The sequence below is a fragment of the Bombina bombina genome, chromosome 7, assembly GCF_027579735.1.
Source record: "Bombina bombina isolate aBomBom1 chromosome 7, aBomBom1.pri, whole genome shotgun sequence".
NCBI lineage: Eukaryota > Metazoa > Chordata > Amphibia > Anura > Bombinatoridae > Bombina > Bombina bombina.
The window spans coordinates 634994828-635018642 of NC_069505.1; the positions used below are offsets into that span (position 1 = coordinate 634994828).

The 23815-nt window shown below is 39.5% G+C and overlaps 1 protein-coding gene and 1 long non-coding RNA gene across 5 annotated transcripts in view; one reads left to right on the plus strand and one right to left on the minus strand.

Annotated features, from left to right (window-relative positions):
* LOC128635681 (NACHT, LRR and PYD domains-containing protein 1b allele 2) overlaps nucleotides 1-23815 on the plus strand; it is a 351139-nt gene that overhangs the window by 33314 nt on the left and 294010 nt on the right. The window lies entirely within an intron of this gene.
* On the minus strand, nucleotides 6027-13089 carry LOC128635685 (uncharacterized). The gene is made up of 2 exons (XR_008398560.1): nucleotides 12946-13089; nucleotides 6027-9524 (listed from the first exon to the last, which is right to left on the minus strand). It is a non-coding gene; the product is annotated as an uncharacterized LOC128635685 (long non-coding RNA).

Sequence of the window (23815 nt, forward strand, 5' to 3'; positions counted from 1 at the left end):
CCACCTTGGCACCTGTTGTGCTTTCATCTTTGGCAGTTTTCCGCCTACTGACTCTTACTCTTTGCTCAGTTCCAGAGGTCTACAAAGTTTCTTTTGCTGAAAACATTTGTCTTATTACAAAATACTTATTGTTACTCAGGAGTTATGCCCCTTTTTATGCCCCTCTTATGCCTTTTCACCCTTGAGCCCTTTCTCCTCACCCTTCCTCTCCCCTTCCCATACCCCTCTCTCCCTCCCACACCTTCCTCTTCTTTTGCCCTCCCTATCCCCCCTTTTACTTTCCTCCTCTTTATGTTCTTTCAGTGTTTATTGTGTCGTTGCTACAGTGAATGGTATCCATCAATTGTAAGTTAAGGGAAAGTTTATTTTCCTCTCTCTTCTGTTTAAAATTATAATGGTTACTCACCTTTGATACCTCACTCGAACACCCAAACTTGAAATGTTAATAACATTATGTTCAGTTTAGTACATTTCTTTAACTCTATCCACTTAAACCAGTTAATTTCAGTTATGAAGTTGTTAGATTCGTTAACATTCTATTATTGTTCTCAGGTAGATGATTCCACGTTAAAGGTTGCAGCTATAATTTCTCCACAACAGATTGGAATACGCTTGGCAAGAGGGCCTCAGGCGTCCAAACACTTTCAGTTGGGGGTAAGTCTCAGATCTCCACCGCACAACTCTCAGGGGTCTGCGCTGCTGTTCTTTAGATATTGTAGTCTGATTTCTCAAATTGCCTACACCTTTTCTCTCACGTTTAGATGTCGGTAACCATATTATCACACAATGCTAGAGACTCTAATATTAAAAGAAAGAAAGCACTATCCACTTACAAGTCTCGGAATGCACAGATTGTCCTGATCCAAGAAACACATTTTACCAAATCATTTACCCCAAAATATTGGGACAAGATATACCCAATCCAATATCATGCAGTTAGTAATAAAAAAAGGCAGGGGTTACGATTTTGATCCAATCAACATTAAACTTTAAGGAGGAAGAGGTATTAATTGATAAGGATGGGAGGTATATCCTATTGAGAGGATTAATTCAAAATACCCCAGTCATAATTATTAACATATACGCACCCAACGAGCATCAAGCAACCTATATGGCTAAAATTAGCAAACTACTAACCTCTTGGAGGAAATATAAGATGATCATAGGGGGAGACTTCAAACTTACACCAGAAAAACTTAGATCAGAAAATGGACCGTACAACTCAGGGCTTGAGTCTACCTAGAGCTCGATCTTCACAGACCATCCTAAAAGACTTTATAGAAGACCACAACCTTATTGATAGTTGGAGAGCCCTACACAATCATACCAAAGATTATACCTATTTTTCACCTGTACACAACACACATTCCAGACTGGACTATATTTTTATAAGTCAAATTTTGATGCCCCTCTTAGCATACGCTTCTATTATTAATTGCCCATGGTCGGACCATTCAATAGTCGAAACCACACTGACAGGAGTACTAAACCCTAATAGAGTCAAGTCATGGACTCTGAATCCTGGACTGTTACAAGACAAAATAATAGCACAGCGACTTTCCCAACAGATAACTGACTTTATTTCACTAAATGAGAATAGTACTGCTAATCCCCTATTCACCTGGGGAGCTCTGAAATCATACATCAGGGTATTTTTAATTGCTGAGGTAGGCAAAAGGAATAAACAAAACAAAATCAAACTCTCACAACTGCAACGTGAGGCTAGTATACTTAGGACTCTCACAGTGACCCACCCAAACAAAAAGAATATTAAACATCTTAGAGCTAAAAATGACGAGATAAACCATCTCTTAGATAGGGAGGCCTGTAGGTCCATAAAAAGTCATAGACACTCATTATTACATCCATAGTAATAAGCCGGATAGGATGTTAGCTAACAAACTAAAAGAACTAGCTAAGATTTCCTCAGTACCACAATTGCAAAGTCAAGATGGCATGTTCACTAACGATCCTCAATGCATAGCTAATAAGTTTGCCGAATTTTATAATAAACTTTACAACCTCCCCAACCCAGACAGGGGTAAGGACAAATCATTAGAACTTGATAACTTTTTAGGGCAATGTAAGCTTGCACAGGTTTCTGACGATGAATGTGAATCTTTGAATTCTCCAATCACCCAGGCAGAAGTTAGGGCATCCATTAAAAATCTTAAAAGCTCCAAAACACCAGGTCCAGACGGATTTTCTGGGATTTTTTATAAATCCCTGCAAGAGGTTCTGATCCCCCTAATGACCATAATTTTTAATTCTATCATGCAGGGCAATCCCATTCCTAAAGAGATGCTGATGGCCAGAATCGCTGTCATACCAAAACCGGGAAAAAATAAGCAACATTGCCAAAATTATAGACCAATATCTTTAATAAACCAAGATATTAAGATCCTAACTAAAATTTTCGCTAACCGTCTAAACCCCATTCTCAAACGCCTAATCCACACAGATCAGATTGGATTTGTTCAGGACAGGGAAGCCCCAGATAACACCGTAAAATAATCAATTTAATCAATATAGCCAATGTCTCAGTAACGCCTTCTCTGTTCCTATATTTGGACGCAGAGAAGGCGTTCGACAGAATAGGATGGGACTATATGTTTGCGGTTTTGAACAAAACTGGTATCCAGGGCGAATTCTGCAAGGCCCTGTCTACCTTATACTCTCTCCCTACTGCCTTTGTTAAGCTTGCAGGCTACCAGTCCAACCCGATACATATCAATAATGGTACAAGGCAGGGATGCCCCCTCTCGCCCCTCTTATTCGCTCTTTGCATAGAGCCCCTAGCAGTTAAAATCAGAGAAGATATAAATATCTCGGGAATTATAGCAGGACATAATGAATACAAAATATCGCTATTTGCGGATGACGTCATTTTATCTCTCTCTCTTGTCACTGCCACCCCTGTATTCTATTATACAAGATTTCAGTAGCTTATCAGGGTACAAAATAAACCGAGATAAGTGCGAAGCTTTGGGAATTAAATTACCTTTACACACAAAAAAACTTTTGGAGCTCAATTTTTCATTTAAATGGGTACCCAAAACACTTAAATACCTAGGGATTAATCTCCCACTGGATATTTATACATTATACCAAGCCAACTACATCCCTATGTTCAAACATATCAGAAACCTCATTGCAAAATGGTCTAAATTTAAGATTTCTTTATTTGGTAGAATTGTCTCTGCCAAAATGACTTCCGAAATTGCTTTATCTATTCCGATCACTACCTGTCTTGATTCCATTATCAGAACTACACGCCCTGCAGGGCGACTTAGTGCGTTTCATTTGGCAGGGCAAGAAAGCCAGAATAAATAAGAAGACCTTATGTGCTCATAGGAGAGGTGGGGGAGTAGGGGTACCGGACTTGGTTACTTATTACCAAGCGGCTAGGCTAGCTCAAACATCAATGTGGTTTAAAGTTGATCACAAGGCTCCTTGGGTTAATATTGAGGCGGATGTTCTAGACACCACATACTTACCAAGCCTTCTATGGGCCCCCAAAAGTTTTAAGCACCCATGGCAAAATAAATTAATAACAATTTCCCATACCCTACATATATGGAAAGTGATGACCACAAAATATAAGCTTATTTAGGATAGATTCAAGGCTACCCCGCTAGTTATACCTCAATCTTCTATTAGCTCAGTAGTGCAATCAAAATGGGCCAACAAAGGCCTATACAGAATAGCAGATATCTTAATAGACAATAATGTAATGTCCTATCTACAATACAAGGAATTAGACCCTGAGGATAAGAATATATGGTTCCACTATCTACAATTAAAATCAAGAGCCCAAGAAATTTTTAGTAATTTCAAGTTTCCACTCAATAATCCCATTGAGTCACTATGCCTAAATAGAGAGCATAATTCAGGTCTGATTGCTAACTTGTACAAATTTCTCAAAAATCAACTCTCCCTAACAAAGTCCCCGCTCATGTTGAAGTGGGAACAGGATCTAGGCGAGTCCTGGAACCATGAAACTTGGTGTGATAACCTACATAGAGGCCTCGCCTTTTCACAAAATGCTATGCTTAGGGAAAACTTTATAAAGGTGGCGTTTCGGTGGTATCTCCATCCAACTAGATTTACTGCAGGAGAAAATCAATCCCAACACCTATGCTATAGAAATTGCGGAGAGAGAGGAACATTCATCCATATGTGGTGGCAATGTACCAAAGTAAACAAAGTTTGGTCTCTGACCTCTAACTTATTAAGCTCCATTTTCCAAACACAGATCATACTCAAACCTGAACACGCTCTATTACATTTTAAGTTACCTCAGATCTCATAAAAATCCCATAAGCTAGTGATGATTATTTGCACAATAGTACGAATATGCCTAGCTCAACACTGGAAGGCCCACCCGCCAGACTTTTCAGTTATTTATAATAAAATAACTTATCACTACAATATGGCTAGTATGGTTGCTGAGACTCTGGACACTAGGGATAGTTTTATTGCACAATGGGAACCATTTTTATGTATCATGAAAGTAGAGGTCGAGTTGGGACATAGATGGCTGGGTTCATTGACTTCCATGTTTGTAGAAGTGGCGGTGGAGAGCTGAGACCTGAGAGACCTGAGAACCTTAGGAACTTTTGGGAAAAAACTTTTCTTAACATATCTACCTATATTTGACATAGATGTGTAACGGTTAATGGAATATGTTTAGATACTTGAAGTTAGACTTGATTAAAAGAATGTATGTTATTGATATGCAAGAGAACGACAACTTGTAATTTGTCTCACACTGGTAATCTATATGCTGTTTATTGATTAACTGGAAAATCTTTAATAAAAATATTTTCAACTAAATCTAAGTCTAACCCTAACCCTAACACCCCCTAACTTAAATATACTTTAAATAAATCTAAATAAAATTACTATCATTAACTAAATTATTCCTATTCAAAACTAAATACTTACCTATAAAATAAACCTAAGATAGCTACAATATAACTAATAGTTACATTTGTATCTATCTTATGGTTTATTTTTATTTTACAGGCAACTTTGTATTTATTTTAACTAGGCAGAATAGTTATTAAATAGTTATTTACTATTTAATAACTCCCTAGCTAAAAGAAATACAAAAGTACCTGTAAAATAAAACCTAACCTAAGTAACACTAACACCTAACACTACACTACAATTAAATAAATTAACTAAATTAAATAAAATTAAATACAATTACCTAAATTACATTAAATAAGCTAAAGTACCAAAACAAACAAACACTAAATTACAGAAAATAATAAACTAATTACACCTAATCTAATCCCAGTAACAAAATAAAAAAGCCCCCCCCAAAATAAAAAAAAGCCCTACCCTACCCTAAATTACAAATAGCCCTTAAAAGGGCCTTTTGCGGGGCATTGCCCCAAAGAAATCTGCTCTTTTAACTGTAAACAAATACAAATCCCTCCCAACATTAAAACCCACCACCCACACAACCAACCCTACTCTTAAACCCACCCAATACCCCCTTACAAAAACCTAACACTAACCCCTTGAAGATCACTTTACCGTGAGAAGTCTTCACCCAACTGGGCCGAAGTCCTCAACGAATCTGGGAGAAGTCTTCACCCAACCGGGCCGAAGTCCTCAACAAATCCGGTCAAAGTGGTCCTCCAGATGGGCAGAAGTCTTCATCCAGACGGCATCTTCTATCTTCATCCATCCAGAGCGGAGCGGGTCCATCTTCAAAACATCTGGTGGCTCCTCTTCCATCGACAGCAAACACTGAATGAAGGTTCGTTTAAGGTACGTCATCCAAGATGGCGTCCCTTCAATTCAGATTGGCTGATAGAATTCAATCAGCCAATCGAAATTAAGGTAGAAAAAATCCTATTGGCTGATGGAATCAGCCAATAGGATTGAAGTTCAATCCTACTGATGTAGGGCAAGGGATTCTCCCAGTGAAATACTTTTGGATGCTGAGTCTTGGCAAAAACAGGGATCTTCGGAATTCCGGGAACACTTGCAGAGAATAACACCTCAGACAGTTGTCATTAGCAAGTGCTCATTTATTATGGGTACAACAATGAGTTATATAGCCATGGGTGCACGCAGGCATCCCATACGTAACAAAATACTATTGGCTAAGCAAATATCCTTATAGCCTTATTTGGTACTTAGCATAACATAACATAACATAATATGTGTTGTAGGAAGGTGACCGGAAAATGACCGTTTGTGGTTACAGAGAATAATGTAGGCAACATATAGGTCATGTGTCTTAGCTCTGAGCATTGTGGTCAGAAAACAGGAAGCGACTTGTGAAACACAGGCTGTGAAGATAAGCAGAACAGATAGCAAATAATGTTAGCAAAATTACAAGTGGTGCAGAATGAAAGCATATAAGTGTATAACATTATAGGTGATGTGGAGTGAATGAGTGCATGTGAAATAGGTAATATTACCTGACAATTCCCCTCTTTAGTCATAACAATGACTACCTTAGGACTAGTATCTAGGATGGACTGGGACATGGAGGTATGGGGCAGAGGCATGTGTGGAAGGGTGAACGTACAGGTATTGTGGACAATGGGGATTAGAAGCGGCAGGCGTTGCAGCACATTTAGCAATGCATGAAACAAATATTTTAAAACCACAATAGCAAAAAAGAATAAAGAGAGCAATATAAACAATAATGGTACCAATATTTTTGAGCCAATCTAAAAGACCTAAACCAGTGAAGAATTTATCCCAGGAGTTATCAATGCCAGAGTTTTTCTTTAATTCAATAGATAATTCTTCTAATTTCTTAATAGCAAGCGTGACTTTCCCTGTGGGGCCTGTATTATCAGGGATATAGGTGCAACAAGATCCACCAGTTTGAGGATCAAGAACCTTATAAACACCCCCCTTTTCGGCTAAGAGCATATCTAGGGCCATACGGTTTTGGAAAGTCATGTAAGAGGTCGGGCCAAGTTGGTCAGCTATGCCCTTAAAGGATTACTTTCTGTTATAATTTTTAAGCTAAACAACTAACATATTAAAGTTAATAAACATTAATTAAAACCTACTGACCTATATTTTCTCCAAAACAAAGTTTCATAATGTTCTTAAAGTTATATCTTTTATTCGCCGATGATGTCACGTTATCCTGCCCACTATTTTCAGCACTGCATGTTCAAAATACTTAAACCAATAACTTTGTCTTTAAAGCGCCATTTTGAAACCTAGGTATTGTAAACGGATTGGTACAGAGCAAAGGATACCCACGGAGTGGGTTTGGAAAACAATTAAATTTGCAGACAAGATTTCTGATATATGGTAGAGATATGTTAATGAAATGCTATTGATAAAAAGCGTATTTGGGGTAGTTAGTTAGTAACAGGCATAGAAAATATTTACTTACAGTGGCCCTTTAAGTGCATCTGTGGTGAAGTTAACAAAACGTTGTTGGTTATAAAATATGTAATTGATCCAGTCAACGTTCTTATTGACGGTTATGATTGGAAAGATGTATTCAAAGCAAGCTTTGACCTGGTCACGGGCCTTAAATTCATCTGGGACCCCTCTAGGAACACCAATGGCATCTATATATATATATATATATATATGGGGGTCAAAGCTACCTGGGATAGCCTCTCTTCGTGTACGGTGAGAGGAGGTGGGGTGAGTATGTGTGTCTGTGTTATTTTCACCTAAAATATGGAGAGGCATAATAACTTTTGCTAGAGCACATTCCCCAGAACACTTTCCTTCTAATCAAATTTTCATGTCCCCATAAATCCAATATATGTCACCTAAGGACTGAGTATGATGTTGATTGGTGAGTGTACTATAGTGAGAGCAGTAGTTAGATGTAAAGTTACCCAAAAATCTGCCCTTACTTTGGCCTCGGTAGCAGGTGTAATCACCAGGGTATAAAGTAATGCCTTCACCTGGATGTGGGACCTTTGTAAGGATGGGGTATTCCCGTTTCCAGGTGGTACAGGCTGAATGGTTAGTTGAAGTATTGGTATAGAGGCTGAGAAAACATGCCTCGGCACTAGTGGGAATGTTAAGGGGGACGGTACCTAGGTGAGGGCGGGCATTACCACAGACATAACAATTTGATTTATTATATTGTTTGGCTGAAAAGGTCATCCATTCTAATCAGAGATTTCGGTCTGAGTAACCTGTTTCTATGGCCATAGTATCCCTTGGTGACAGGTCAGCCATGGCAACCATGGTTCGTTGGAAGAGGGGGTCTGTTTTATGACACAATATTGGACCACAAGAGATGACACAATATTGGACCACTCAGAGGAGTTAAACATATCTTTAATGTGAAAGCAGGCGCCTGTGTTGGGTGAGTTAATCCCTTGTTGCCAAGCCGAAAGGTAATAGGTACCTGTGTCATTAGGGTTAGGGTTTTCTATGGTGAGGGTAAGTTTCATATTAGTTCCGGTTTTGCCTGTGATAGAACAGGTACTGGACTTAGATAGGGTCATTCTAGTAAGGAGGGATACACCATTCTTATCTTTCCTATACATTGCTGACTGAGGTTTGTACCCCCATTCCCGGGTGGGTGGAGTATTCCAACCCACAGCCCCCCAAGAACTACATTGATTTCCCCAGTAATCATCTACAACACACATATATATAGAGCTTGCATAAAAGTTATAACGGTGACATTGCCATTCAGGGCCTTGCCTACATCCCTCCCGAGTAGACCAATGGTCACGCTGGATGTCGCAATAATCAAAGGTGTAACTGGCCACATGTGTATTTGATGAGTTAAACCATAGTGTGGTAACAGCAGGCGATCCTGAGCGGGTGCAACCTGAGTGCGCCCATTGGTGTAGACCGTGGTAAACTTAACGGAGGTGGACCTCCTGGTCCTACGGATAGCTGGGGCAGGTGGAGCTGGCGGGGTCGTTGAGTTTGAGGGGTTTGCTCCAATCAGGGTCATGCAGAAGTGGGCCAAAGGGCCATGTTCAGAGGGTGGGTCTTGGCATGTGCCAAAAAGCCAGGCTGGTATAATAAGCAAGGCACATATGATGCACAGGGCGACATAGACCTGGCATACGATACTGGGGACAATCATGGTGTTGGTTCCGCTGCTCCAGAAGGTATAGGTGTTACAGAAGGGACTATACGACCAACTTCACCCCTCTTTGGACTTATTGCTGAAGACAATACAGGTGTTACAGGAGGGACTATGCAACTAACTTCACCCCTCTCTGGACTGGCAGCTGAGGATGATATAGGTGTTACAGAAGGGACTTTGTGAACACTTCACCCCTCTTAAGGCACAACTGTTATCCTGGGTCGTCCTGTATAGGCGGTATAGATGTTTCAGAAGGGACTAGACAGCCAACTTCACCCCTCTTTGGACAGAGCTTTACCCTAGATGCATGGATCCAGATGGGCTCTTGGGCCGTGAGAACGGCAGTACAGGTGATGGCCACGACTTCGGTAGGTGGGTCGTATGGAAATCCTCCTTTCTTTGCTTTATTCAGCTGTCTGATGCACACTGTGTCTCTGACCTTGAAACTGTGGGTTGGTTCCTGTGAGGGAAGAGGAAAACGAGAAGCCACATCACTATAGTTGCCATTCAAAACAGAGATTAGTTCATGTACATATCGTTCTCTAATTAAGTCTAAATCACCAGTGACTATGTGTGGGGTCCTGGCCCAGGGGGTGGGGAACGGTTGACCCATTAATATTTCAAAAGGGGACAGCTGAGTGGACTTGCTTGGGGACATTCGTACCTCAGCTAATACTGCAGGTAGATGATCCTGCCATTTGACCAATTCCCTTCCCGTGGCCTTAAGGAGTTTTTCCTTAATGGTCCGGTTCATTCTTTCTACCACCCCTGAACTCTGGGGGTGATATGGTATGTGAAACTTCCATTTCATCTGTAGGTGAGATACCAATTCCTGCAATACCTTGCTAACAAAGGCAGGGCCATTGTCTGAGTTAATCTGCAGGGGGCAGCCAAATCAGGGAATGACGTCAGTGCAAAGGTATTTAACAACTATTTTTGCGTCTTCCCTAGTAGTAGGGAAGGCTTCAGGCCAGCGAGAAAATTGGTCAACTATGACCAATAGGTAGAACTGTTTGGTTCCTGTTTTAGGGATGTGTGTGAAGTCTATCTGCAGGTGAGTGAAGGGTGCGGCTGGTGGTGTTAGGTGGTCATGTTTTGCAGGTTTGTTGTTGTGTTTGGTTTGGAGACAAGTGATGCAGCGATCTATGTAGGATTGTACATGTAACTGTAGGTTTTGTATGCAGAAGTAAGGCTTTATTAAAGCTAGAGTGTTGTGGATGCTCAGGTGACTTACACCATGGGCTTGTGAAATAAAAATGGGTGCACTGGCTTCGGGAATGCCAATGATTGTCCCACCCTTCCTCTCTTTCGAATAAAACCCTTGGGGGTTTAATTTGAGTTTCTGGGAGACCCAATATTTTATATCAGAGGTGGTGGCGAATTGCTGGCGGGAGGAGGTGAGTACGTTGTCGACCAAGGATGGTGCGACGAGGACGGGGTAAACATGGTCTTGCAATGGGGATATTCGTGCTGCTTGTTTGGCTACTGTGTCAGCTAGTACATTACCTCTAGCAACAGGATTGCTAATGTTAGTGTGTGCGCGGCAGTGTATGACGGCTATCTCTTTTGGGAGGAGGATGGCTTGTAAGAGTGCGGTGATGAGAGTGGTTTGACTGATACCCTTACCATCAGTGGACTTGAAACCTCTTTGTTTCCAAATCATGCCGAAATCATGTACCACCCCAAAGGCATATCTGGAGTCGGTATAGATATTTACAGAGGTATCAGCAAACAGTTCACAGGCACGAGTGAGAGCTATTAGTTCAGCTGCCTGGGCAGAGTTATGCATGACAGGACCGGACTCAAGTATAATGTCGGGAAGTTGGACTACTGCATACCCTGAAAGATATGTGTGGTCACCTGGGCAGCTACAGGACCCGTCTACAAAAACTTCAGGGGCCCCTGGGAAAAGGGTGTCCCGAAGATCAGGACGGGGGATTGTGCTAGAGTGGATGAGTGCAATACAGTCATGAAGGGGGAGGTCAGATTGTGGTATGTCAGAGGATAACAGGACCTTAAGTATGGAAGCAGGGCCTGAGTTAGTTGCACAGTACTTAATGGTTAGCTCAGAAGTACTGGTAAGCAGTATTTCATAACCACTAAGTCTTTGGGCAGTCATGTGTTGCGTCTGGAGGTTATTAAGGAGGTGCAGAACCTGATGGGAGGTATTGAGGATGAGGGGGTGTCCCAGTGTTATAGGTTCGCACATCTCAACGGCCATGGCACACGCTGCGAGGGATCGCAGGCATGTAGGCATACCCTGCACAGGAACGGGGAGCTTTTTAGATAAAAATTCTTGAATAAAATGGTAACCACCGGCCGGCTTAGGCAGGGGGTTAATGGGAGTGTTGTACGGAGAGACGGTATATTTGAGAATACCCTTCTCTAGGAATGTGTTAATCATGGGGTCTATGCCGTCTAGTTTGTCGTCACTAATAGGGTATTGTGTTTGTTGAAAACTGGGGAGCAGTCTTCACGCAAAGATGCCCTATATGGGGTGCAGTCAATGGTCCCCGTGTCATAAGGACCGGTGGACCATAGGGTATGAGGAAAACGGTCAAAGAGAGTGTTCAAATCTGTGGACGAGGGTAGGTTATAGTCGATAAGGCGGTGCAGTTCACCGACCAACTGGGCTGTCTCCGGCGACAGCGAGTCCTGGGGCAATTCCCCTGATTCGCTTGTGCCAAAGTCGACAGTCATACCACCGTTCCGGGAGATAGTCATCATTATTCCCAGTTTACCCATCAAATCTTGACCCAGGAGATTTAGGGGGCAACCATGGATGACGTGGAATGAGTGGGACAGCGTGTCGGGAGAGTCGGGGATTTGGACTGTGAGGAGTGGAGTGCGGAAGGTAGGAATGGGCACACCAGTGATTCCCACAGAGGGACTAGACTCTTGCAAGGGTCCATCATATGAATCACCCATGCTAGTGGAGCAAGTTGCTCCCGTATCCACGAGGAATCGTAATTCGGTGCCTTCTATGTTAAGGGTAACATAGGGCTCACGATAGTAATGCGATGTAACCTTGGGTAAGAGTAGGGTGCCTCCCTCCGGGCCTCCCTATGGCCATTGTATTCTGTGTTGTGGAGGTCGATTGTCACGTCTGTGGGGTGAATGTGGCCGGTTATTTTTCACACACACAGTCAATAGGATTTAGCGTCTAATGGAGACAAGTCCCAACTAATCTGTCACTAACAACAGCTGTTTCATACACAGTTATGTGTAGTCTTCAAAACTGTTAGTTTGGATGAGTATCGGCACTTAAAGTTGGTTGTTGTCTCCACTAGCTCATGCGATAGTAGACACAGGACTCTGATGCCACTGGCTATCATCCACAGAGTGAATGGGGCGTCTTGCATCCAAGTCCCTATGTCCTTATAATAGAGTAGCAGCAATAAAATATACAATACATATAGTACAGGAAATGGTATGCGATAGTGAACATAGGACACAGGTTTTACCTAGTGTGTCTCTATGTCCTTATAATAGGGTAACAGCAATGAAGAGTACAATATATACAGCACAAATAACACAGCAGTTACAATAGTAAGCGATAGTGAACATCAGACACAGGCGCCACTGGCTATCACCGCAGTGTAACACGGTACGTGGGACGTCTTGCACCTGCGTCTATATGTACTTATAATAGAATAACAACAATGAGACAAGAAAAATATATAACACAAATAGCAAGCAGTGAGATACTGGTTTAGCCAAGACTTCAGGGGGCCAAATTATAGCTTTACTTTTACTCCGGAGGTCTCCCACAGACACTTTACCCACCCCAGGGTCTACCACAGACTATTCCCCCTAAATAAGTAGATGGGCCCCCCACCAGGGCAAATATTAAGTCACAATTTATAGACAAAATCACTTACCCCGATTGGGAGCGCCGAGCCACATTCCACTCTCTGACACCAGATTGTAGGGCAAGGGATTCTCCGAGGGAAATACTTTTGGATGCTGAGTCTTGGCAAAAACAGGGATCTTCAGAATTCCGGGAACACTTGCAGAGAATAACACCTCAGACAGTTGTCATTAGCAAGTGCTCATTTATTATGGGTACAACAATGAGTTATATAGCCATGGGTGCACGCAGGCATCCCATACGTAACAAAATACTATTGGCTAAGCAAATATCCTTATAGCCTTATAGCCTTATTTGGTACTTAGCATAACATAACATAATATGTGTTGTAGTAAGGTGACAGGAAAATGACCGTTTGTGGTTACAGAGAATAATGTATGCAACATATAGGTCATGTGTCAGCTCTGAGCATTGTGGTCAGAAAACAGGAAGCGACTTGTGAAACACAGGCTGTGAAGACAAGCAGAACAGATAGCAAATAATGTTAGCAAAATTACAAGTGGTGCAGAATGAAAGCATATAAGTGTATAACATTATAGGTGATGTGGAGTGAATGAGTGCAAGTGAAATAGGTAATATTACCTGACAATTGGCTGATCCAATCAGCCAATAGGATTGAGCTTGCATTCTATTGGCTGTTCCAATCAGCCAATAGAATGCAAGATCAATCCTATTGGCTGATTGGATTAGCCAATATGATTGAACTTCAATCCTATTGTCTGATTCCATCAGCCAATAGGATTTTTTCTACCTTAATTCTGATTGGCTGATAGAATCAGCCAATCGGAATTGAAGGGACGCCATCTTGGATGACGTACCTTAAACGAACCTTCATTCAGTGTTCGCCGTCGATGAAAGAGGATGCTCCGCGCCGGATGTTTTGAAGATGGACCGGCTCCGCTCCGGATGGATGAAGATAGAAGATGCCATCTGGATAAAGACTTCTGCCCATCTGGAGGACCACTTCGACCGGATTCGTTGAGGACTTCGGCCCGGTTGGGTGAAGACTTCTCCCGGATTCGTTGAGGACTTTGGCCTGGTTGGGTGAAGACTTCTCCCGGATTCGTTGAGGAGTTCGGCCCGGTTGGGTGAAGACTTCTCCCGGATTCGTTGAGGACTTCGGCCCAGTTGGGTGAAGACTTCTCCCGGTAAGGTGATCTTCAAGGGGTTAGTGTTAGGTTTTTTAAGGGGGTATTGGGTGGGTTTTAGAGTAGTGTTGGTTGTGTGGGTGGTGGGTTTTAATGTTGGGGAGATATGTATTTTTTTTTAACAGGTAAAAGAGCTGATTTCTTTGGGGCAATGCCCCGCAAAAGGCCATTTTCAGGGCTATTTGTAATTTAGGGTAGGGTAGGGCTTTTTTATTTTGGGGGGGCTTTTTATTTTGTTACTGGGATAAGATTAGGTGTAATTAGTTTAAAATTCTTGTAATTGGTTTATTATTTTCTGTAATTTAGTGTTTGTTTGTTTTGGTACTTTAGCTAATTTAATGTAATTTAGGTAATTGTATTTAATTGTATTTAATTTAGTTAATTTATTTAATTGTATTGTAGTGTTAGGTGTTAGTGTAACTTAGGTTAGGGTTTATTTTACAGGTACTTTTGTATTTCTTTTAGCTAGGGAGTTATTAAATAGTTAATAACTATTTAATAACTATTCTACCTAGTTAAAATAAATACAAAGTTGCCTGTAAAATAAAAATAAACCATAAGATAGATACAAATGTAACTATTAGTTATATTGTATCTATCTTAGGTTTATTTTACAGGTAATTATTTATTTTTAAATAGCAATAATTTAGTTAATGATTGTAATTTTATTTAGATTTATTTAAATTATATTTATGTTAGGGGGTGTTAGGGTTAGGGTTAGACTTAGGTTTAGGGGTTAATACATTTAGTTTAGTGGCGACGAGGTTGGGGGCGTAAGATTAGGGGTTAATAATTTTATTATAGTGGCGGCGATGCGGGAGTGCGGCGGTTTAGGGGTTAATATGTTTATTATTGTGGCGGGAAAGCGGGAGTGCGGCAGTTTAGGGGTTAATATGTTTATTGGTGTTTATTGGTGGTTATTGGTGGTTTAGGGGTTAATAGGTAGTTTATGGGTGTTAATGTACTTTTGAGCACTTTAGTTAGGAGTTTTATGCTACAGCTTTGTAGCATAAAACTCTTAACTACTGACTTTAAAATGCATTAGTGATATTGCGGGTAAGGTTCTACCGCTCACTTTTTTGCCTCCCAGGACAGACTCGTAATATCGGCGTTAGGCAAGTCCCATTGAAAATATAGGATATGCTATAGGCGTAAGTGGATTTTCGGTATTGCCAAGTTGGGGCAAAAAAGTGAGCGTTGCCCCTGTACCCGCAAGACTCGTAATACCTGCGGCCATTAAAAAGCAGCGTTAGGACCTTCTAACGCTGCTTTTTAACTCTTACGCAAAACTCGTAATCTAGCCGAATATGTGTAAAAAAGGCAAGTATATGTATATGTGGAATAAGCCAACTACATAACTAAACCGGAAGGAATGACAATCAAGGGGTCACTTCCGGTGTAAACATGAGACTTAACTAACAGGAAATATGTCATCACATAAGGCCTAAATAGAATTTTTGGCGCTAAAACAATTGGCAAACTATTGGATGATACACAATATAAATAGACTGCCATTATACACCATATTTAGTCTTGATAAAGGCCTATGAAAGGGCCGAAACGCATTGACAGTATATGGTAAGCCTATTTCTTTTACATGCAAATAGCCCTTAGCGTTTTTGCACTATTGTACTTTTTTGATTTCAGGTTTTTATAGCACTACACACAGGAGGATCTTCTTTGAAAAAAAACAGCATTCTCCCAAATTGGATTCCCCTTCACTTATTTCTTCCAATGGAACTTTAATTTCACATATATCTTTGTTTAATCGATTTTTCCATTCCATTTTTATCCCTTTTTGTACACTTTTAAACTTATTTTACTTTTTTTCCCACCAGTTTTTAAAAAAAAAAATCTTTTTATTGAGAGGAATCTGTTCATATATTACAACAATCGCTCCACAAAATCACATTCTTGGAACATCAAGAATTACAATTACAAGTCATTGGAACAGACTCACAAATTTTTGAATAAAACAAATTAAACAGCGTATCAGTAAAAAGTCACATCGGTTTGCATCAAATACCATGTCACAATATAGACAGTAATGTTGAGTATGAATGCTATAGGTACCTAACAATATATCTTTAATCTATAAGTATTAGCTATGGTTTAATAGTGAAGATTTTGCCAGAGGGTCTACAGCTAGTTCTCATCAATGTTTGAAAGGCTCACAAAATTTTTATTGTATTTATCCCACAATGTTTGCAGCATAAGAAAGCATTCTATATTGCCATTTTTATATGTGGTGTACTCCTCTAGCTCCAACAACTCTTTGACTTTGTTTCTCCACATTGCCAGGGTCGGAATGTCTTTAGACTTCCATGTCCTCGCTATGAAGATCTTAACACTATTAGCAAAAATCTAAATTAAGGGAATTAGGTATTTAGAGGGTAATTGGACAGATCTATTTAACAACCAAATCTGGGGGTCTGGGGTAATATTTACCCGCAAAATATGTTCAACTTCATGAATGATGATATACCAATAGTGATCAAGTCGCGAGCACCACCACCACATGTGCCCCATACTACTCCCTACATGTCCGCACCTCCAGCATCTATTGCTGGTTTTGGGGAACAGGTGGTGCAGTCTTCTGGAAATTAGATACCAGCAATGTAGTATCTTGTAAATAATTTCCAGGATGGAGATAGTTCGTATGGAATATCTTGTCAAAAGAATCGGGTAAGTAGATACCTAGGTATTTCATTGTCCCGCTACATTACTTGAAGGGGCAACTATTTTTAATTAATAAAGCTATGCGCTCTGGTAAGTTGAAGCCCAACATTTTGGATTTATTCTGGTTTAACAAGAAGTTTGTGAGACTGTTAAAAGTGGAAAGTTCTGTCAGGAGATGGGGGATCGATATTTCAGGGTTAGTCAGGGTAAAAAGGATGTCATCGGCGAACAATGAGAGCTTATATACGTCCCGACCCAAGGAAATACCCGTGATGTTGTGTTTTGAATTTTTTAATTTTTGAGGGTTCTTGCCCCGAATTTCTGTGGCTTTTTTTGTAGCTTTTTTGCACATATCACCTTTTTTGCACATCACCATCATTTTTTTGCACATCATCATTTTAGGATTCGATACAGATTTTATCACAGACTTTCACTATTGGGACTAATAGACTAATACCATTAACGTGGTCCACGCCATAACCAAGGAACCACTTTAATTGTTTTTATTATTATTGTTGTTTTTATTGTGTAAACTGTTCTTTTTTGAGCTCCTTGTGCCACATGGATCCATGTTGTATATTGTAATACTGTTACAGTTTGTTAATGCACTTTTTGTTTTAGAATAAATACATTTTATATAGACTTTGACTTAAGACATATCTCAAAACAGAATGCACCTGTCATGGTTGATTATATATTTCCTACCTGTTCTATGTAAATTTTTTGCATATATTGTGTATTATTATTATTGTTTTTGAATTTTATTGTACCCTATTGTATCAATGCAATGTTTTGTGGACCCAGGACATACTTGAAAACGAGAGAAATCTCAATGTATCCTTCCTGGTAAAATATTTTATAAATAAATAAATAAATTTGCAACATCAAATACATTCCACATATATATTTTCTGCCTAGCCTTTCCCTAGGCGCTCCTATTCACACTCTGTTTATATTACTTCCTCTAGGGTGGCTAGGTACCCCATTTTAGGAGTTTTCAGGCAGCAATACACCAAGCGCTGGGTTAACTATTTACTCAATTTAACTTTGTGTCCTAGCATCTAACCTGAGCACCTGGTATTTCTATTTCTAATACCTATTACCATTTTTATCTGTAATATCAACTCTTTTTAGAGATCTATTGAGATCTGTTTCTTATAACACCCATACAATATGGAGATAACTAAATCTATCAGGAAAGAGATAACATCAGATGTACATCACATAACTAATGATTGTAGTCCAGATGAGACAGAGTCAATAGACATCCTATCCATTTTGAAAAATGTTGAAAAATTACTTATAACAGAGGTGAAATACAAAGTGGAGATCTTTTTTCTAAAGAAATGTTTGGAGTTTAACATAATCCAGAAAGGGTTAGTCACTAAGAAAGAATCTGCTTTTAAATTAGATGACCCCAAATTCATAGAGAAATGGACCAACATTTTGGTAGATAACTCTAAACAACTCATGCAACTAATTATTGATTATAGAGAATCTATCTTGAAGCACATAGATATAGATATCAAGATCAATGAAGACAATCTTCTAGGTCCAGATGGATTCATATCTGAATTCCATGACCTGTCAGAGAGAAAAAAAAAAGGTTAACACGGTTAGAGAAGATATCACAAATAAGAAATCGAAAAAAAATGAATAAAGAATTAGAATCAGAAATAAAGATCAAATACAAAACATAGACCAAAATGTAGATGAGGAAATGGATACCCATAAAGGTATAAATGAAGAAGCGAACTCAACGAATGAGGAAATTTGGACAAAGGTCACATACAATCATAAACGACAACATCCCAGATTCCCGCATAGGAGAGGCCAGAGAAATCACACTAATTACTATAGAGATAATAGCCTCAACAATCATCATAGAGACAATGGTCTCAACAATCACATGAGAAGTGGTCCAAAACAGAAATGTATCCTATAGCAGTGATTTGCAACCTTTTTTTTTGCCGTGGCACACTTTTTTACATTAAAAAATCCTGTGGCACACCACCATCCCAAAATTTTACAAAATCACACATTGTAGCCTAATACAGGATATATATACAGTGTGTATATATATATATATATATATATATACACACACACTGTACTGTGCTGTCATGCCATGCCTCCTACATGACATATTGACATTCATTCACAATCGTAATGATTGTCTGTGAATGAATGTCAATGTCATGGTTGTAAATGATGCCTGATGAGAATGTCACATACCTCCCAATATTTCAAAATTTGAAAGAGGGACACCCCCGCACTGTTGTCAGTTTGCCGCGGCACACCTGAGGATCTCTCACGGCACACTAGTGTGCCACGGCACACTGGTTGAAAAACACTGTCCTATAGTAATGTAGCGAATGCCCCTAATGAGGGTGGAATCAGTGTCCCATATGGGTCAAACTATCATGACGATTCAGGGGAAGTATGGAAAGAGAGACAACAATACCATTAATTTAGTACACCTGACAGTAGGTTTCAGGGAAATAGAGGAGATATACAACAAAGATCCAAGTGTACCAAAACCCCAAAGAGATTTCATCATAGATAGTATACAATATATCTTAACCCACAATTATTTTAACGATAATGGGAAATATTACAGACAACTTTGTGGGACTGCTATGGGGACCAGGTTTGCTCCCAGTTATGCAAATTTGTATATGGGTAGATGGGAACTAATTTTTGGGGATTCCTGCCCAGAGTGCGTGGACCTGGTCCTATATCAAAGATATATTGACGATATTTTTAAAATATGGAAGGGATCAATAGAAGATTTAAAATACACCATAGAAATAATGAACAATAACACTCATAACCTACAATTCACATATGAGTATAGCAAGAACCTGATTACCTTTTTAGATCTCAAAATCAAAGTCATAAATGGTAGAGTAGAGACATCCACTTTCTTCAAAAAAAGTGGACTGTAACAATTACATCCATCAAAACAGCTGTCATCATCAAAACTGGAAGTCTAATATACCAAAAGGTCAACTTTTAAGAATTAAAAAGAACTGTTCAAATCCCACAAAATGGGAGGAACAAGCACTAGTCCTTAAGAACAGATTTCTAGAGAGAGGATATCAAGAGGATATATTAGATACCAACATAGAAGAGGTTAGGCATACTGATCTTAAGAATGTATTAACTTACAAAAGAAAGACAAACATGAACCCCGAAGACACAATATTGACTATACCTTTTATAACAGAATATAGTGAAAATAGATCCATAATTGAGAGAATTATAAGGAAACAGTGGTCACTACTCAAAAATGATGATGTCATAGGAGAGAAATTAACTTTACAACCAAGATTTATATATAGGAAGACCACCAATCTCAAAAACACATTGTCACCTAGTATACCGAGGTTGATGAAACATGGAACCAGTGACAGATATGGTAGAAACATCAGGGGATTTTTCCTTGCCCAAGCTTGTAAAAATGGCACAAAAAAATAAATAAAATTATTTCTCACAACACAAACGTTAAATATGAAATCAAGGATCTATTAAGATGTCAGAGTAAAGGGGTGATCTACATTATTCAGTGTAGCTGTGGCCTACAATATGTTGGTCAGACTTCCAGACAACTAAAAGACAGAATTAGGGAACATCTCACACAGATTAAAAATAAAAATACTGAAACCGCTCTATATAAACATTTGACAACCAAACACTGAGGTAACAATAAAGATTTTAGATATATGGGCATTCAGAAAGTCACTCCAAATTGGAGAGGAGATTTTGAAAAAAAGTTAATAATTGCTGAATCCAAATGGATCTTCAATTTACATTGTCTCTACCCAAAAGGTTTAAACAACAAGGAAGATCTAACACATAGCCTTAATATATGAGGACACATGAGGACACACTATAGATATATTCCCTTAGCCCTTTGCATGTATGCTCATACTAGCTTAAAGCCAGGTTATATGACTATCAATGTGACTCAACATCCTTGCTTTTTACATATACTCGTTTTTAACATAAACTTGTTTTCTTTTACATATACTTGTTTTTTTTTACACATTGTTTTTTATTCAAACCTGTTTTAAACAACCTATTTTTATATAAGCTGATAAGCTGGGAACAATTACAATCTATAAAAATACTGAATGTAAAGGGTGCGCCAACCCTAAAAGTGTTTGTACAAAGATGTATTATATCATGAAAATATGGAGTTTCAAATATATATATATATGTGCAACTATAAATAATGTGCAATAAATAATGATTATATATTGAATATAAATAAAAAGATGGTTAAAAGTTAAAAAAATAATGATAACAGTAAAAGTAAAAATAAAAAAGGGAATAAATGATTTGTGACTCTAAATGAGAAAACAGAACAAAACAATTAATAATGAAGTGCAAATTAGCAGTCTATTTTCTGTGATAAGTGAGTCCAAAACAAAAACAAACCAGTTGTCCAACCACTGGTGATCAAATATGAGCGTAACTTCATGATTTCTTTGTGTTTGTTGTTTATTTGCTTGATGACCCAACAAAAGTATCAGGTAGCAACTGTTAGGCAGCTCTCTTGTGGAATAGATAGTCAGCAAACAGGATCCTGAGTGAGAGGAAAAAAAGAGGCGCCTGATGATGTAATAACAAAAACACTATCGATAGAACAGAAGACAAATACAGCTATATACTCACAAGCCAAGGTGCACATCCAGTGCAATAATCAGCAGACTGAGGCTTCAGAGCCACTTGGCTGACTCAATCCACTCTGATACGCAGCTGTTCTAGCCGCAAAGTGCAGAGCACGTCCTCCAAATCGTCACCACGATATCAAAGAACAAGAGCAAGGTACGGATAAAAAGTGCTTTATTTTAAAAACAATTAAAACACTAAGGAGCACAGCAACGTGTTTCTCAGTGAATGTGCCATTTCATCAGGTTGTATTACTCTTACCTACAAATCACCAATCATGTGTGTGGGTGTTGACACACCCACCATTTTTTCACACCCTATTAGGTCACTGACCGGTACGAGTATCTAATCACTGCCAATGTAATTAGCAAACATGCCATGCTTATGAGTATTGCCAATCCAAGGATCAGGATGACATATTATTGGACAAAGGTACCGGTAATGTGAACCAATCACACAATAGTGTGTGATGGTACCTAGTATATCGATCAAGAAAATACACAACATTTATCAAATCCATTAGGAATAAGGGAACTATATATATTACATATAATCACCTAAAACAGTCTATCAAGTGCATGAGTGTTGATACACCTACCGATAATTAACACCCTATTGGATCACTGAGCCGGCCCCAAGATCCAATCGATGTAAATAAATCATTGTTTATGTCTAATTATATTAAACCAATCTGATTTGTCATTCAGGCACACGCTTGCTAGAGTGGCGAGTGCCATTGGACTCAGGGAATGGCACTGTGAACCAATAATACAACAGTGTACCAGTACACATAAAGAAATGCTCACTAAACATATGATATTTGGAGTCAACAGGTATATATTTGGTCTTAAGTGTTAAGGATATAGAGCACAATTATATCCCAAGCATATATCAAATATATATCCAAAACAGCAATCTATCTGGTGCATAATAATAATAATGATACACCTCCTGAAAATTGGCACCCTATTAGATCACTCTACCAGCATCGAAATCCAATCGCTGTCAAATACGCAAGTGCCCACACTTAATAGAGTTAGACCAATACAGTATTCAGGAGGCCAAATGCCCCCCTGGGTGGCAATTGCCATTGGACTATATGGTCGGCACCGTGAGCCAATCACATGCCAGTGGGTCTAATAAACATGAGGAATAATAGTATACTCAACAATTATATGTGATTAATTCATGCACAAAACTAAGTTATTATCTCGCTAAACATAACAACAACCAAAAATATATATTAAGTCATGAATATGATATACAGGGAGTGCAGAATTATTAGGCAAATGAGTATTTTGACCACATCATCCTCTTTATGCATGTTGTCTTACTCCAAGCTGTATAGGCTCGAAAACCTACTACCAATTAAGCATATTAGGTGATGTGCATCTCTGTAATGAGAAGGGGTGTGGTCTAATGACATCAACACCCTATATCAGGTGTGCATAATTATTAGGCAACTTCCTTTCCTTTGGCAAAATGGGTCAAAAGAAGGACTTGACAGGCTCAGAAAAGTCAAAAATAGTGAGATATCTTGCAGAGGGATGCAGCACTCTTAAAATTGCAAAGCTTCTGAAGCGTGATCATCGAACAATCAAGCGTTTCATTCAAAATAGTCAACAGGGTCGCAAGAAGCATGTGGAAAAACCAAGGCGCAAAATAACTGCCCATGAACTGAGAAAAGTCAAGCGTGCAGCTGCCAAGATGCCACTTGCCACCAGTTTGGCCATATTTCAGAGCTGCAACATCACTGGAGTGCCCAAAAGCACAAGGTGTGCAATACTCAGAGACATGGCCAAGGTAAGAAAGGCTGAAAGACGACCACCACTGAACAAGACACACAAGCTGAAACGTCAAGACTGGGCCAAGAAATATCTCAAGACTGATTTTTCTAAGGTTTTATGGACTGATGAAATGAGAGTGAGTCTTGATGGGCCAGATGGATGGGCCCGTGGCTGGATTGGTAAAGGGCAGAGAGCTCCAGTCCGACTCAGACGCCAGCAAGGTGGAGGTGGAGTACTGGTTTGGGCTGGTATCATCAAAGATGAGCTTGTGGGGCCTTTTCGGGTTGAGGATGGAGTCAAGCTCAACTCCCAGTCCTACTGCCAGTTTCTGGAAGACACCTTCTTCAAGCAGTGGTACAGGAAGAAGTCTGCATCCTTCAAGAAAAACATGATTTTCATGCAGGACAATGCTCCATCACACGCGTCCAAGTACTCCACAGCGTGGCTGGCAAGAAAGGGTATAAAAGAAGAAAATCTAATGACATGGCCTCCTTGTTCACCTGATCTGAACCCCATTGAGAACCTGTGGTCCATCATCAAATGTGAGATTTACAAGGAGGGAAAACAGTACACCTCTCTGAACAGTGTC